General features: G+C 43.5%; 1 protein-coding gene across 2 annotated transcripts in view; it reads left to right on the top strand.

Moving 5' to 3' along the window:
- Positions 1-2,343: 2,343 nt before the first annotated feature.
- Positions 2,344-15,295, top strand: part of ZC3H12B (zinc finger CCCH-type containing 12B) — a 95,880-nt gene continuing 82,928 nt past the window's right edge. The window contains exons 1-2 of one of the 2 annotated variants that reach the window (XM_084640125.1): positions 2,344-2,664; positions 5,243-5,358. The gene's annotated coding sequence lies outside the window, so the exon portion shown is untranslated. The remainder of the gene's footprint in view (positions 2,665-5,242; positions 5,359-15,295) is intronic. The other variant, XM_084640126.1, reaches the window with a different exon arrangement.

Here is a 15,295-nt window from a genome sequence, read left to right as displayed (position 1 = left end):
TTTTGTACATCCCAATACTGCAATTAAAAAAAAAAGTTAGAAAAGCCACAGCAATTCCTATTTTCTTACGGATGGAAAAGGGATGCCTGAGGCTTAAAATGGGAGGTAGCATGATTCAGTTGATAGGGCACAGGACTGGGAGTCAGACCTGGATTCTGTTTCCAGCTGTGCAGGTGACCTGCCTTATGAGACTTTGGGTAAGTGACTTTACCTCTCTGTGGTGCCATTTCCCCATCTGTAAAACTGGGATAATTATTACCTTCCTTTGTAAACCACTTTGAGATCTGAGATGAAATAAATAATATCAGTATTATCTCATCAGCATGGAGATTACAATAAGTGATGAAATCAAGAGGAAATGTACCCCAGTATTTGGAGCTCTGGAGACCTCTGTCCCATATGAACCCTCCAGAAATTAAAACAAATAAGCATAGTCTTTTGTTTGGATTTCAACCTTCCCCTGCAGTGTTGGAAAGTTTGGAGACTCAGAAACAAAAGCCTCATGCTGGTGCAGAACCTGAAAGTGAAACTGATCAGTCTGGTGGCCCTGTCCAAGCAGAATGAAATGCAAAAAATAAACAAACAAAAACCAAAAATAGCATCAGTGATGAAAAATAAAATTTTATTTTTTAAAAGAATTGTGTTGAAATGTCTCCAAACTTCTGTCTGGCCTTCTGGCCTTGGTACTTGGATACTCCTCATGCTTATGTCTTAAGCATTTCTGGGAGCCCTCCTCTTGCTTCTCCCAGTGTGATGAATCTTCTGGAAGTCATAAGTCAGCAGAGGACAGCATGAGTCTACTAAGGAGTGAATCTGCTGCTCTTTCTCTCTACATTGGTCAGCAGAGGGGGAGCATTCTGGGGAGTTGCAAGGAGTTTGGAGCAGAGTGCCAGGAGTTGTAGGGCCTCTGCTATGTCTGGATGGAAGAACAATGCAGAAGGGCTCCCAAGGAGACATACTGCAGGACTGAACCCTGGCCAGGGGACTGAAGCAAATGTAAATACCTCAAGCAGAGGAATGGATTGCAGTATTGCCACCCCTAAGTTTCAAAAATCATGCCAGGCTCCCCACAAAAATCATGAGAGTAAAAAAATAAAATATGGTTATTTTTACATGTCTTTTGGTTTTTGAATCTTTAGAATACACTTGGATCAAATTTTCAAACTTTTCTTCACGGTAAGTCTAAAAACTACTTTTTAAAGAAAAGCTGAGACTCTCATGAAATAACATAACCCTTGGAGCTGGGACTTTTAAAAAGACACCCAATAGCATGAGACTTGTGATAAAATCACAGGAGTTGTGTCACTGGGGCATCCAGGTACTAGGCCTGACGAGCCCTAACTATCTTTTGGATATTTAATTGTAATTTATTAATCCTGTGAACCTGGGGTATTTGCAACATTTTCTGCGAGCCCTAGTAAATCATCCTTTTGAGTAATCTGTGTGTAGGAATGATTATTGGAACCCACCAGATACTTGACTACAGGGTCTAGCAGCTGACGTGCCTTGAATGCTTGTGCATGTGTCATGGTACTCTTGGCACACTCTGATGTACTGTATCAGAAAAAAGCTGATGCACAATGGTGACCCAAGGGTGCTCTCCAGTGTTCCTGACCTTAGGATTTCAGGTGCCCTTCACAATGAATTCTGCTATTAAGAGCTGCCTTGCAGTGTCCTGCATAGGTTATTGACAGTTCCATGGAAACCCATACAGATAACGCAGGTAAGAGAGATGTGTGTCTCATTTGATAGATCCCAAACTGTTGGCCTAATGCCGGTTAAGAGAGATATGAAAAGTGCAGCAGAAAAAACAAGGACAGCATCCAATGCCCATGTGTGCTCCACAGTGTATGTATACTTCACGATTCATGCGTACTTCGTGCTGTTTTGCACAACCTGATGCATGCATGCTGGAGACGGACTTTAGGGGGCACATGTAGCATAATGTACCTTTTGCAGTATAAGCGCTTCTGTCTTCAAGAGATACATTATGTACACCTAATTTTGTGAGGTGCTCATCTACCAAGGTGAAGAGCACAGCAGAGACGCCTAAACGGCTGTAGCATGCTCCGCAAAGGTGTACGCTGCAGACCTCTGGCGCACATTTTGCACGCTGATGATAAGTGGATGGAGACGGCAGTGAACATTTTGCTATCTCAGAGCGGGCCCATGCGTTCAATGCAGCGTTCAAGCATGCGGCGTGCTCCCCGGAGACAGGTTGCACTGCCGCTGCACGCATGCAGCCCTCCAGCCCCCGAAGCACTAAGAAGTGGCTCGCGCGCAGGCTTCGGTGAGTGGCGGGAGCGCGCGGGCTTCGCTCGGAGACTCGCGCCGGCAGCAGTGGGCAGAGTGGGCGCGAGCTCAAGCGGGGCCGGGCGCCGTTGCTAGGAGACGGCGCTCGGGCAGGCCGGTGGAGGCAAAAGCGGGATGAGGCGAAAGCAGCGGCCCCCGGGCCCCCCCTGGCGCTGAGTCCGCGGGAGGAGCCGATCTCCCGCCGCTCCCAGAGCCGCGGGTTCCCCCCGCCCCCGATGCGGTGGGAGCTGGTGGGAACGGCCGCAGTGGGGCCCCTGAAGCGGCGGCGCCAGCCCCCGCCATCCATCCGTCGCCTGTTCCGGGCGCGGCTGTGCCCCCGAAGGGAGCCGCGAGCAGCGTCTCGGAGAGCGGGTGAGGCAGCGGCCGGGGCCGGGGCCGGGGCCGGGACCGGGACCGGGGAGGGCAGGGAGCCGGGCGCAGAGGCGAGGGGGGGGGAGGTCTTCTGTGCTTGCGACCGGGGAAGGCCCCGCCCAAGCAGCCTCTTTGCCCCCGCCCTCCTTCTTCGGCCTCGGGAGCTGGTGGTGGTCCGCCCTCCGCAGTAGAGCGGCCTCCAGAAGGCCTAGCAGGTGCGGGCGCCTGCCCGGTGGTGGTCCTCCCTTCAGCCCAGGTGGCCTCGGCCTCCTGGGCCGTTCTCATCGCCGCCGAGTCCAGGGCACCCCCGCCGCGCGCGGTTTGGGCATCACGGCTGTGTTGGGGGCAGCCCTGTGGGGCACGGCGTGGGCGTTGTCATTCCCCTGGACAGGATGGGCCGTAACCCCTCTTGGTGCTGTTCCTGCCCCCCCCCTCCCGCTCCCCGTGCGAAGTGTTGTAAGCAAAACGCTTGTTGGGCGAAAGCGGCTGCTGTGTCAGGGTCATTGCAGTGGCCCAGTAAAGTGGGTACAGGACTGGAAGTCGGGTGATTCTCTCCCACTTTCCTTGCATGACTGGTGGAAAGGGGGTTGCATTTGAATCCTGCCTAAGAGCCGTCCTCAATTTAGAGACCCAGCTCCAGGGAAATGAAAACTGTCACATTGACAAAAGAAGGTGATTAAATAATAATGTGACATTGAAGGGGTACCTGCTGACCACCATTTAAGCTTCCATTAGTCCCTCATATAAACTAACTGTGATTAATAATGAAGTCACTTTTTACAATTAAAACTTGAGAAAGATTGGAGGAGCTAATTTATTATTTTAATCTTATGGTTTAAAACTAAATTCTCATTTAAAAAGAAGTTAACGGTGCACATTGTCCATTTTGCTAATTGTCAGCTAGTTCTGTTGAATATTGTATTTAACTGCTGTGAGTTTCCTTCACAAGTTAGTCAGTATACAATAAAGTGCAATGGAACGGTCATACTGTGTATTAATTTGGTAAATTGTGCAATAATTCTGGAGCCAAGTGAATATTTGCTTGTATCTATCTACTGATGTATTGGTTTGGTTTCAGTATCTGGGAATTGTCTTCAGTGACACGTATGTCCAGTTGTTAGGATGATCAGACAACAAATGTGAAAAATTGGGATGGGGGTGGGGGGTAATAGCCTATATAAGAAAAAGACCCCAAAATCGGGACTGTCCCTATAAAATCGGGACATTTGGTCACCCTACCTGTTGTAAACAGGAAGTTCTGAGTAGAGGAAAAATATGAAATACAACAGTCTTAAAAATGGGTGCTGTTTATGTCATTGATGCTTTATATCGGGGACCATGCAATATTCCAGATCCATGTTCTTACAATCAACACATTTCGTCTTTTAAATGAATGTGGCTATAAAATTGGTTTTTATGCAGCAAATATCCTGTATTAAAATGGTATACTGTTCAACTGGAAAGAAATTATGGACAGAGTATAGGATATGGTACTGGAAAGATAAGTGTGTAATTTGTAATGAAAGAGGTGCTGGGGCTTCATAAATGATGCAGCAAGCCCAGAGAAGCCAGGGCTACGAACTGCCAAGACAAGAGGTGCCGGGCTCAACACTTGCAAGCCCTGAAACAAATTAAGCACTGTGAAAGGTGCTTTTGAAGGTGTGATCAGTGCACCCAACTTTAAAATGAGCCTTGTTTTTGGCTGGAAAATGGGATAGTGGAGAGGCTGGAGTCATTCCCAAATATGGGAAAGGTTAGGTAATCTTTTTGCAGAATACTCTTCCTATAACAGGAAGTGTAGAATGACTCTGAATGACTCCTTTAATTTGCTCTTTTGGATCTCTGTTTGCTTTGTCTTCTAAAGTGAGTCAGTGTTTATCTACTTTTGGAAAAAAATCTGTTGGGAAGCTTCCTAAATTAATTTAATTGATTTTTTTCATGTCCAGCTTGAAGGATTCACTTGCTAATCAAAGGAGATACATCCCTACAAAATCTTTTGTATTAGCGCCAGTGAGATCCAGGTCCAAATTACTAGTAAGAAACTCAGCTCTTACTCCCAACTATTACGAATGGGGAGAGAGCTTGAGTTCCATTAGGAAGCTATGGCTAGTTGCTTCTCAGGGTGTGTCTACCCTTTGAGCTGGGGGTATGATTTCCAGCTCAAGGAGATGTACTTGTGCTAGCTCTGATCAAGCTAGCATGCTAAAAATAGAATAGCTTCAATAGTATGAGTGGTGGGAAGGGCTAGCTGTCCAAAGTATGTGCCCATCAGAGGTGCTAGGCACATACTTGAAGTGATAGCCTCTGCCACTGCTCACACTGCTGTGGCTGTGTTCTATTTTTAGTGCACTAGCTCACTGAGAGCTAGCCTGAATAGGTTTCCTTGAACTGGGAGTTCAAATTGAAGACCTCTTCAGAGGCTCAGTATTTTGTACCAGTTAGCCTCTGGCTAGTATGTGATTCATATTTGAAGCTCCCCCTTCAATTCTGCTCTGATTGCTGGAAAGGAGAAAAATGTCTATGGTGTGTCTGCTACTTTGCCCTTCTCAGCATCCTTTTTTCTTTTTGTTTCTTTGAGGGATGTCTTTCCTTATCTGTGAATTGCTCCATTGCCTGCTTCTGTTGCTGTTCAGCTTTCCCAGCCATCAGCAGAATGAAATTGACATAATATGTCAGTTTTTCTTCTACTCAAGAGTAAGTAGCAACAAAATTAATTAGTGTTGTGGCTTTTACTCTGCTGCTGCTTAGAAAAGCCCTGAGCAACAGCAGAGGCACTGGTGCTGTCTGGACTCAGAAAGATAGTGCTGCAGAAGTTCATATTTGGAAGCAGGACTAGAAAAATGTACTCACTTGTACCAAGTAGTAATCTTTCCTGAGCAAGTGTTGCCAAAGTCTACAGAATTTAAGCTTTCATTTTGGGGAAAAAATAAAATCCAACGTTTGTGGTTGTCAAGAAAACCTTCAGAATGTGAACAGAATGTAAACTGTTGTTGTATCTTTCTGACCCTGTGATGAATAGTGCCATCACTGTTAGTCAGAGCTGGACCATGAAAGCTGCAGAGGGGTCAGCACTTTTGAAATGCAGTTATGGAGGTGCTTAAGTATGTATTTATTTTTAGAAACCCGTTTGTTTTTGTTCTAGAAACTAGCCCTAAATCTAGTAGGGGTAGCATATATTTTTCCAATCCCACTGGCAGATTTTCTTCTTCGGGACATTGACTCCACAGAGCTTGCCTGACTAATAAAGTGCAAATGTGACATGGCATTTTGTATTTGTGGCTCTTTTTCCTCGCTAGACCATCCAGACTGCTGTTGTTAACTATGATATATGCTGGCTATATCTACCTTCAAGCACCTTCAAAAATGGAACCATTCCAGTACCAGATCTTGTAGTTAACAAAGCAAACACAATGCTATTGGGCAAATATATATTTTTACATAAAAGAGGTTTATATAAAAATGCAAGGCCAGGTAGTACACAGTCTTCTAAAGATATCACTGTTTTGTGCTGAAGGCAAATGGCATGCTCAACCCTCTATAGTAATACAGACAGGCAACTTCATTAGCTGACAATCTTAGTTAAAATGGAGATTTTAGATAGCAAATATATAACAAATACTTTAGCCAGTATATTAATTCACTGTGTTTCAGCCTTAAAGATAGGCATCATGGTATTTTGTTTTCTTACATATGCTGCTTTTGACTTGGTTTATGTGGCAGCAAGTCATATTGAGCTATCATGTGACCGTGGATTTTTAGGCTTGTACTGCTTGTTGTGGGTCTGTTCTGGACTCACATTGAGCTGTATAGTGAGGTACAAAACTGAACTATAGTGTGTATACTGGCTCCCTTTACCAAGAGTCTTGGATATAAAGGTATTAACTTTAATAGGAGTAAACCCCACATCAGCAAGAAAATAAATCCCTTTTAAGCAGTTGTTTTCCTAATTATGTTAAGAGTTTGTGTTAGAAGTCTCAGATCTCATTTTGGTGTGTGTCACTAAAAAACAGGCCCCAAACATGGAATATTAATTTTGAAGTGTTTTTATCAGTTTCATGTCACTGTGTACAAATTTAGAATGTAATTCCTGTGTAGCTGGATCTCAGCTGATCTTGCTGTTTCTTCTTCTCCCCCTCCTACCCTATTTTTTTTGGCTGATGCTTTTAAAATAGGCTAAATGATTGAGATGACCAAAAAGAAAATCATAAAGACATTTGAATATGACCAGTTTTATCAATGGCTGCTTTGGTTCTTTGGTCATGTCTATATTATCTGAACTATAGCGGCATCTGTGACACTGTAGCTGTGCTGACAACCTTATAGTGGAGGCACATCTTACAGCAATGGAAGAGGTTTTTCTGTCACTGTGGGAACACTACCTCCCTGTGCAAAGGTAGTGAGGCTGATGAAAGCATTCTTCAGTGGATTTAGTTGCATCTACACTGGGTGTTAGGTTGGCATAGGTATGGCATTCAGGGGTGTAGATTTTTCACAACCCTGAGCACTGTAGCTATGTTGAGCTAAGTTTTAAGTATGGACCAGGCCTTTAAAAATAAAGAAATCATAATAGCTGACAGAAGAGAAGACAGGAGCTTGCAAAGGATGGATTAATGAAAAGCAAAGAGAAAAGAAAATGAAAGATGGATTAATTGTGGGCAGTCTGCTGGAAGAAGCACTAATAGAAAATCTGCATTTTTTTTTTCAGTTTGGTAGATTAAAGAAAACAAAAAGAAAACCTATTTTGATTTGTCTCCTCAGCCTTTCCCCTCCAACAAAACAAGAAGATATTACTTTTCCTAATGTTCAAAAATGATTTTTCTCTCTTTCCAGTATAACTAAATACTTGAAGAAAAAAAATCTCAGTCTATGGCTTGTTTGAGTTACAATACTGTATCTCATGATAATGCTCAAAGTACTGATTTTCCTCGATAATCAGTTGCTGATCAAAGAGATGTTGTCAAGGCTGACAGGCCAAAATATGACTGTTCAGTGCTCAATAAAACCTAGGAAGACATAGCTCTATGGAGCTCAATTTCTCACTCTCTCAAAAACTTGGTATCATTACATTACTTTTGTAAAAGCATACGCGGAGTCGACGGGGGACTGTCAGCAGTCGACCTACCGCAGTGAAGACTCCGCAGTAAGTAGCTCTAAGTATGTCAACTTCAGCTATGCTATTTTCATAGCTGAAGTTGCGTAACTTAGACCGACTTAGCTTGCTCCCCTGCTATGCCGGCCCCCCCCAGTGTAGACCAGGCCTCAGATCATGACCTGGAAGTGAGCTGAGGGATGTCTCGCTTTCCAGAATGATTTAATTCTCTGCTTCTCTTCTGAGACTGCCAGCAAGAGTAGACAGGTGCTTACCCTGGAAACATGTATAACTCTTGTTAAAGCCAATGGGACAATTAATGCCAATTGCAATAGTGTTTTTTGTGATGTAAACATCTGGTTCTTAGAAATTGGAATAAGACCAATTCAGCCCAACTGCTAAAGCAATAAACATTCCATAAGTCAATCAAGTCATTTTGTATAGGTCTCCAAACAGCCATTAGAAGGTGATGACTTTCAGAAACTATTCATTGTACTGGAGCCTGAAGAGTCTTATTGGGGGAAATAATGAGGCCCTTGAGCAGAGCCATTCAGACACCCCCAATGCAGGCATAGTGCACTAAATTAATTCCTAGTGTAGCATAATTGAAGTGAATGGAGTTATACTAGACTGGTATTTGGCCTACTATGAATTTTTATTTTCATAGTATATGATGTTTTAAAGCCAGGGCTTTACAGACTTTTGAAAGCTGGGTCTCCCTTCAAGAAAATTAAATTATTATTAGTTACAATTTGTGTTTTATTGTAGCACTTAGGAGCTTTGGTCATGGACCAGTACCCCATTGCGCTAGGCACAATACAAACAGAATAAAAAGATAGTCCCTGCCTCAAAGAGCTTGCAATTGCAGTATAAGTCAAGAGACAACAGATGGAATCCAGATAGACAGATTGACTGGGAGTACTAGGCAATAAACAGTGAGACAATATGGTCCTATGAGGAAAGATTGGAAAAAATTGGATTTAGTGTGGAGAAGAGAAGACTGAGGGACATAAGTCTTCAAGTACGTAAAAGGTTGTTATAAAGAGGAGGGTGAAAAATTGTCCTGAGGATAGTATAAGAAGTAATGAGCTTAAATTTCAGCAAGGGAAATTTAGGTTAGACATTAGGAAAAACTTCCTAATTGTGAGGGTGATTAAGCACTGGAACAAATTACCTTGGGAGGTTGTGGAATCTCCATCATTGCAGGTTTTTAAGATTAGACAGACACCTGTCGGGGATGGTCTAGATAATACTTAGTCTTACCTCAGTGTAGGGGACTGGACTAGATGATGTATCAAGGTCCCTTCCAGTCAGACATTTCTATGATTCTAAGGTCAGCATGGCAGGTTGTTGTCTCTGGCTGAGAGCAGCTAGACTGCTTGTGTGCAATCATGCTATCCCTGCAGCCCCACCATATGGTGGTAAAGGTCTTCTGGCCATATGGTGATAAAGGTCTTAAAAACATAAGAATGGCCATACCGGGTCAGACCAATGGTCTGTCTAGTCCAGTAGCCTGTCTTCTGACAGTGGTCAATGCCAAGTGCTTCAGAGAGAATGAACAGAACAGGCAATCATCGAATGATCCATTTCTTGTTGTCCACTCCCAGCTTCTGGCACACAGAGGCTACGGACACTCTGAGCATGGTGTCGTATCCCTGTCTATCCTGGCTAATAGCCATTGATCGGCCTATCCTCCACAAACTTATCTAGTTTTTTTTTTTAAACCGTGCTATGGTTTTGGCTTTCACAATGTCCCCTGGCAATGAGTGTCACAAGTTGACGGTGCATTGTGTGAAGAAGTACTTCCTTTTGTTTGTTTTAAACCCGCTACCTATTAATTTCATTGGGTGACCTCTTGTTTTTGTGTTATATGAAGGAATAAATAAATTTCCTTCTTCACTTTCTCCACACCAGTCAAGATTTTATAGACCTCTATCACATCCCCTCTTCGTCATCTCTTTTCCAAGCTGAAAAGTCACAGTCTTCTTAATCTCTCCTCGTATGGAAGCTGTTCCATACCCCTAATAATTTTTGTTGCCCTTCTCTGTACCTTTTCCAATTCTAATACATCTTTTTTGAGATGGGGCAACCAGAACTGCACCCTGTATTCAAGATGTGGGTGTACCATGGATTTATATAGAGGCATTATGATATTTTCTGTCTTACTATTTACCCCTTTCCTAATGGTTCCTAACATTCTGTTAACTTTTTTTACTACTCCTGTATATTGAGCGGATGTTTCCAGAGAACTATCCACAATGACTCCAAGAACTTTTTCTTGAGTGGCAACAGCTAATTTAGACCACATCATTTTGTATGCGTAGCTGGGAATATGTTTTCCAATGTGCATTGAATTTCGTCTGCCATTTTGTTGCCCAGTCACCCAGTTTAGTGAGATGCCTTTTTAACTCTTTGCAGTCTGCTTTGGCCTTTATAAAATGATTCAATATAGTTTTGTTTGCAAATTTTGCTGCCTCACTGTTTGCCCCTTTTTCCAGATCATTTATGAATATGTTGAACAGCACTGGTCCCAGTACAGACCCCTGTGGGACACCACTACTTCCCTCTCACCCTTCTGAAAACTGACACTATATCATCCAATCCTTTGTTTCCTGTCTTTTAACCAGTTACTGATTCATGAGAGGATTTTCCTCACAATGACACCATACTTTGCTTTAGAGTCTTTGGTGAGCGACCTTATCAAAGGCTTTCTGAAAGTCCAAATACACTATATTCACTGGCTCACTTGTCCATATATCTCCCATGTCCCTTTGGTTGCCCCTCTGCCCCTTGCTGTCCCCTGAAGGAGGGGTGGGGAGAGTGAGAGTGGGAGAAGTCATCTCATACTTCGGCAAACACTGTCCTAAGTATTCATCTGGCTGGCAGTTTGGAAATACCAGCACTCAAGGGGAGAGTTATTGTCTTGGGACAAAATTCACTTTTAATTTTTTGTGGGGCAAAGAGGTAGTCAAAGGGATATGAAAATATATAAATTTAGATCAGAAGGCCTTTAATACCACTGGTGGGGTTGCAGGGATGGCAAGATCGATTGAGAGCAGCTAGGCTGCTTGTGTGCAGAGACCATAGCCTGCCATGCTGACCCTAGAGTTATAGAAATGTAGGATTGCAAGGGACCTCAACAGATCATCTACAAAAGACTGACAATTTAGCTTTTAGGAATAGCTTTTTGGATTATTTTTTGTTCCCTAGTGTTTAACGTGACTCTTTAACTGAAGTTGAAAAAAATATTTTATATTTTCATGGAATAATCAGGCAGTTTTCCAGTTGCATTCTATTAGTAAGAAATGTAAAATTTTCCCTATTAAAAGTTAGGTGTAGTCGAACAATTTTAAATTGTTTAATTTAATTACAATTTAAAATTGTAAAAATGAGCTTTAGATAAGTGACTTCAGCTCTAAACCAAAGTGTTTTTCAAATGTATTAATCATTCAGGGACGTATCTCTCTCTGTAGAAATTATAGCCTGTGCCAGTGGTCCCCAGAGTGTGGAGTGTGGAGAATGGAGGAACATTCTTGGGGGGGCACATGGCAGGGACTGGGCTAGCCCCAACGGACGGTGGGGAGGGAGTGCGACCCAGCCCCGCTGCGCCCCCCCCGCTGCAGAGTCACTCTGCCCCCGCCCACTGAGGCCAGCTCCGCCCCGCCCACCCAGGCCAGCTCTGGCCCCAGCTGCAGCTCTGCCCTCATTCCCTCTCCGCCCCCAAGCCTGCTCTGCCTCTAGCCCCAGCTCCTCCCCAATCTCAAGTTCGATCCCCAGCTCCACCTTCAGCCCAAGTTCCTGTGCTGAGGAAGCCTTGGCTGTGCAGACAGATTCCATTCCTGGTAAGGGAAGGCATGACAGGAAAAGGTTGGGCACGACTCCCCTATATTCTTGTGATTCTACCAGTTATTTGTACACAATATATTAATACCAGTGTATAGAATTCACCAATATGTAATAATGCTGCACCATATGCAGTACAAGCCTTACTCCTATTGCCTGATGAAGCTACACAGATTTTGAACCATCCATTTTTATACCTATCCATGTATAATAATTCCACACCTATATCCACATATATAGTGCTAGCATATAAAATTGCTGTACATAATATATAATTACGTACTACTTGTGTACAGATGGATATTTCAGCACTTTGCCTTTAGACTCTGTTAACTATTTGCTTTTAACATCTAGGTAGTTAAGTTTGACCATCTACTCGGTGCTCCTTCAAGGCCTATGTGAGGACCTCGGTAAACCATCCAATCAGTAATAGTGAAGGGTGATGTGTACAAAGGGCAGGGACTTAATCAGCACAAGCTTATATCCTGCCCTTACTCGGAATTCTTCGTTCATGGGGAATAATGGGTAGTCATAAGGTAGACACATGCTGAGCCAGTCAGTGTAGCACACTTGCAGCTCCAGACATCTAAGGGTGTCACAGAACTGTTATTGCTCAGTTTTGGGTAGCTGAATGCCGGTTTTAAAAATGGCTAAGATATGCAGGAACAATTGTGGATCCCATTCATTGTGCAGTTTAAAGTCTTAATGTTAGTTATTTTTCATTTTCTTAGTGATATATAAAGGTCCTTTGAGTCTAGGTATGCTGCAAGAATTGAAATCAGTTTAATTAGTGGTTCTCTTTATGCTGGGAAAAAATATTCTCTAGAATTATTATGGAATTGAAATCCTCTTTGAAATTGATGGTAGATATGCTTGCCAGATTCACTGTGGAAATTGTCCTAATGCAAATTGGTCTTATTTCTTTTTAAGGGGGAAGAAAAAAGTTAAGCACTAATTTTTACAAAATGTACTTAGAAAATGATACAGTCCTGATTAATTTTACGAACAAGGTTAAGAGAAATTTTGTGATAGGACCTATCAAATTGTGAATTTTAAGGATAAAATAGTCTCAATATACAAATTTTTCCACAAGCAAAGGGTTATAGCTTAAGGGTGATCTGTTAGTGGAAAAAATTGGTCTTGTGCCTTTTTTGCTTCTTCATTATGTATTAGGATGGCCTGAAATTGTGGTGGGGGGGTATTTTTTGTTTGTTTTTTTAAACTACTTCTTAGTGCTTATTTTTGACATTAGCAAATCGGGTCCTGTGTATCCTGGAAGACTGTATGACTGTGTCTATACTAGGCTTTGTTGCTTAAAGTTTCCCACTGTTGCTACCAATGGTTCAGCCCTGCCACAGATGCTGGTGGCTCTGATGTTTTTACCACTATGCTGTCTTACTCTGCTCAAAGCAGGTATAGATGACAGAGTGGTAAAAATACTGGAGGCCTGAGGCACTTTGTCAACACTGTACCTCTTTTGTTGCCATCTGTAACAGGGTGGTGTGGATCAGTGGGGGAGTGGGTGGACTGAGCCACGCCACCCCAAGTTATTACACTGTCAGGACACAATGGAGCAGGAGGACTCAGGTCCCCCTACCCCACCCCTAGCGCCTGGCCCCAAGAAGGGCAGGACAAGGGGTTACCTTCAAAGAAGCCTGTCCAACATGGACCGCATCCAGAGGGCTTGGGACATACTGAACTGAAAGAGAGACTGGGATCGGAGGCCCAAACTGACCAAACCATCCCGCTACATTGCCATGCAGTCAAGCAGCGGACAACAACTTTTTTGGGAGAAAGGTTGAACCTGTCACATGAGGAAATCTATAAAGCAACAATTTGGTCTATATCACATACATTTTGAAAACACAATAAAGTGAACTTAAAGCAGGTGGAGATTGCACTGGAGAATTCCTCTTGAGAAGGGGGTATTTCTGCTGGTCCAAAGTTGTCAGAGGTGATTTTTTGCCTCATGCATCAGCTCTACCACCTCCTTCAGTAGAGCTCCACTGCCTGGTATAAAGGAAGCAGAAGAGGGGAAAAAGGGGAATGGGTGGTCATGACAGAGCTCTAATACACCCAGTTCTCAGCTGATCGAAGGTCCTTGATAAACCTCAACTGAGTGGTGGCAATTAACTCTGTCCTTGTGTGGCTCCCTGATTTTCAGAAATTCAGCCCCAGTATAAACTAAGGCTACAGTCATCTCCCTGTCAATCCCCTACCTCCACTGTACCTGAGATTGAGCCCCCAGTTTTTGATAGGAGAGTTCTACTGCAAGTAGTGTTTCTCAGTAACTTTCCAGGCCCACGCTGCTTCCTGCAGCTCCCATTGGCCAGAATGGCGAACTGCAGCCACTGGGAGCTGTGGGCGGCCGTGCAAATGTAAACAAACGGTCTGGCGGCCTGTCAGCTCATTACCCCGACGGACCGCAGGTAGCCCACCACTGCTTTTAAGCTATTGATTTTGGTTTCATCTTGCAAACTCTATCTAAATTCCAGGTCAGAGTCAGACATCTGATTTGCCTTCAGGTTCCCTGGAGTAAAGAGGTACAGATTGCTGGACATGAAGTATCTAAACAAAATTTTGGAATTCCCATTCTGCAGAAAATTTCAAAATTTAATTTTCTGTTCCAGTTCAGTTTTCTTCTAATTTTGGAATTTCCCATGAATCATTAATTCTAGTTTCCCAGCACCTCTAGTAGTTTTCCTGAGTCTTCAGAATCTGAAATGTGAACTGCCTGAGAGCCAAATCCTTGTCCTGGAATTTTGCCTGAGCATCTGGGTTCTGCACTGGAGAGTTATTATTAAATTATCATAGTGCCCAAATGTGCAGTCAGGATTGGGGTTCCTTTGCATTGGGCACCATACAAACATAGAAAAAAAGACAATTTCTTGCCCTCAAGGGCTTACAGTCAAAAGACTGATACATGAAAGTAGGGAATGGGGATACAACATACAGGTAAATGATATGGTAAAGAATTGGCTCAGCTTTGTTGGTTATATAAATTGTAGGATTTTTCTTTTTAATAATGATGGGTTATAGGGGAGTAGGAAAAGGAAAGAGGAATAGCCACAGTTTCTTGTTTGTCTAGACATGATCAGCATGCTTGGTTTTGTAGGCATCATAGAAGAGGTGAAAGGTGGGAATATTGATGTAATGAAAGTAGTGGTCAAGGTAACTACTAGATTAGTTTGTTAGAGGCTAAATTGTGAAGGACCTTTAAATGTAAAAACAATTTTGTGTTTGATGTGGAGGTGAAGCGGGGAGCCAATGAATAGACTTAAGGAGTGGGTGGCTGTGGTCAGAGTGGTGAGCAACAATGATTTAGCAACAGCATTGTGAATAAACGTAAGGAGAGCAAGATTGCTGTAATCAAGGCTATAAAAGAGATGGTTGCAACAAGACGTGAAATGCTGAGGGCTTAGATCAGGGGTGGCCAACCTGTGGCTCCAGAGCCACATGCAGCTCTTCAGACATTAATATGTGGCTCCTTGTATAGGCACCAACTTTCCAATGTGCCAGGGGGTGCTCACTGCTCAAACCCTGGCTCTGCCCCAGGCCGTGCCCACACTCCACCCCTTCCCGCCCCCTCCCCTGAGCCTGCCATGCCCTCGCTCCTCCCACTCATGCTCCAAGCCTCTTGCATGCCACGAAACACCTGATCCGGAGGTGTGGGGAGGGAGGGGGCGGTGCTGATCAGTG

The sequence above is a fragment of the Lepidochelys olivacea genome (assembly GCF_965140295.1).
Source record: "Lepidochelys olivacea isolate rLepOli2 genome assembly, chromosome: 9".
Classification (NCBI taxonomy): domain Eukaryota; kingdom Metazoa; phylum Chordata; order Testudines; family Cheloniidae; genus Lepidochelys; species Lepidochelys olivacea.
Note: the sequence above shows the minus strand (reverse complement) of the source record. Positions and strands in the feature narration are given on the sequence as shown.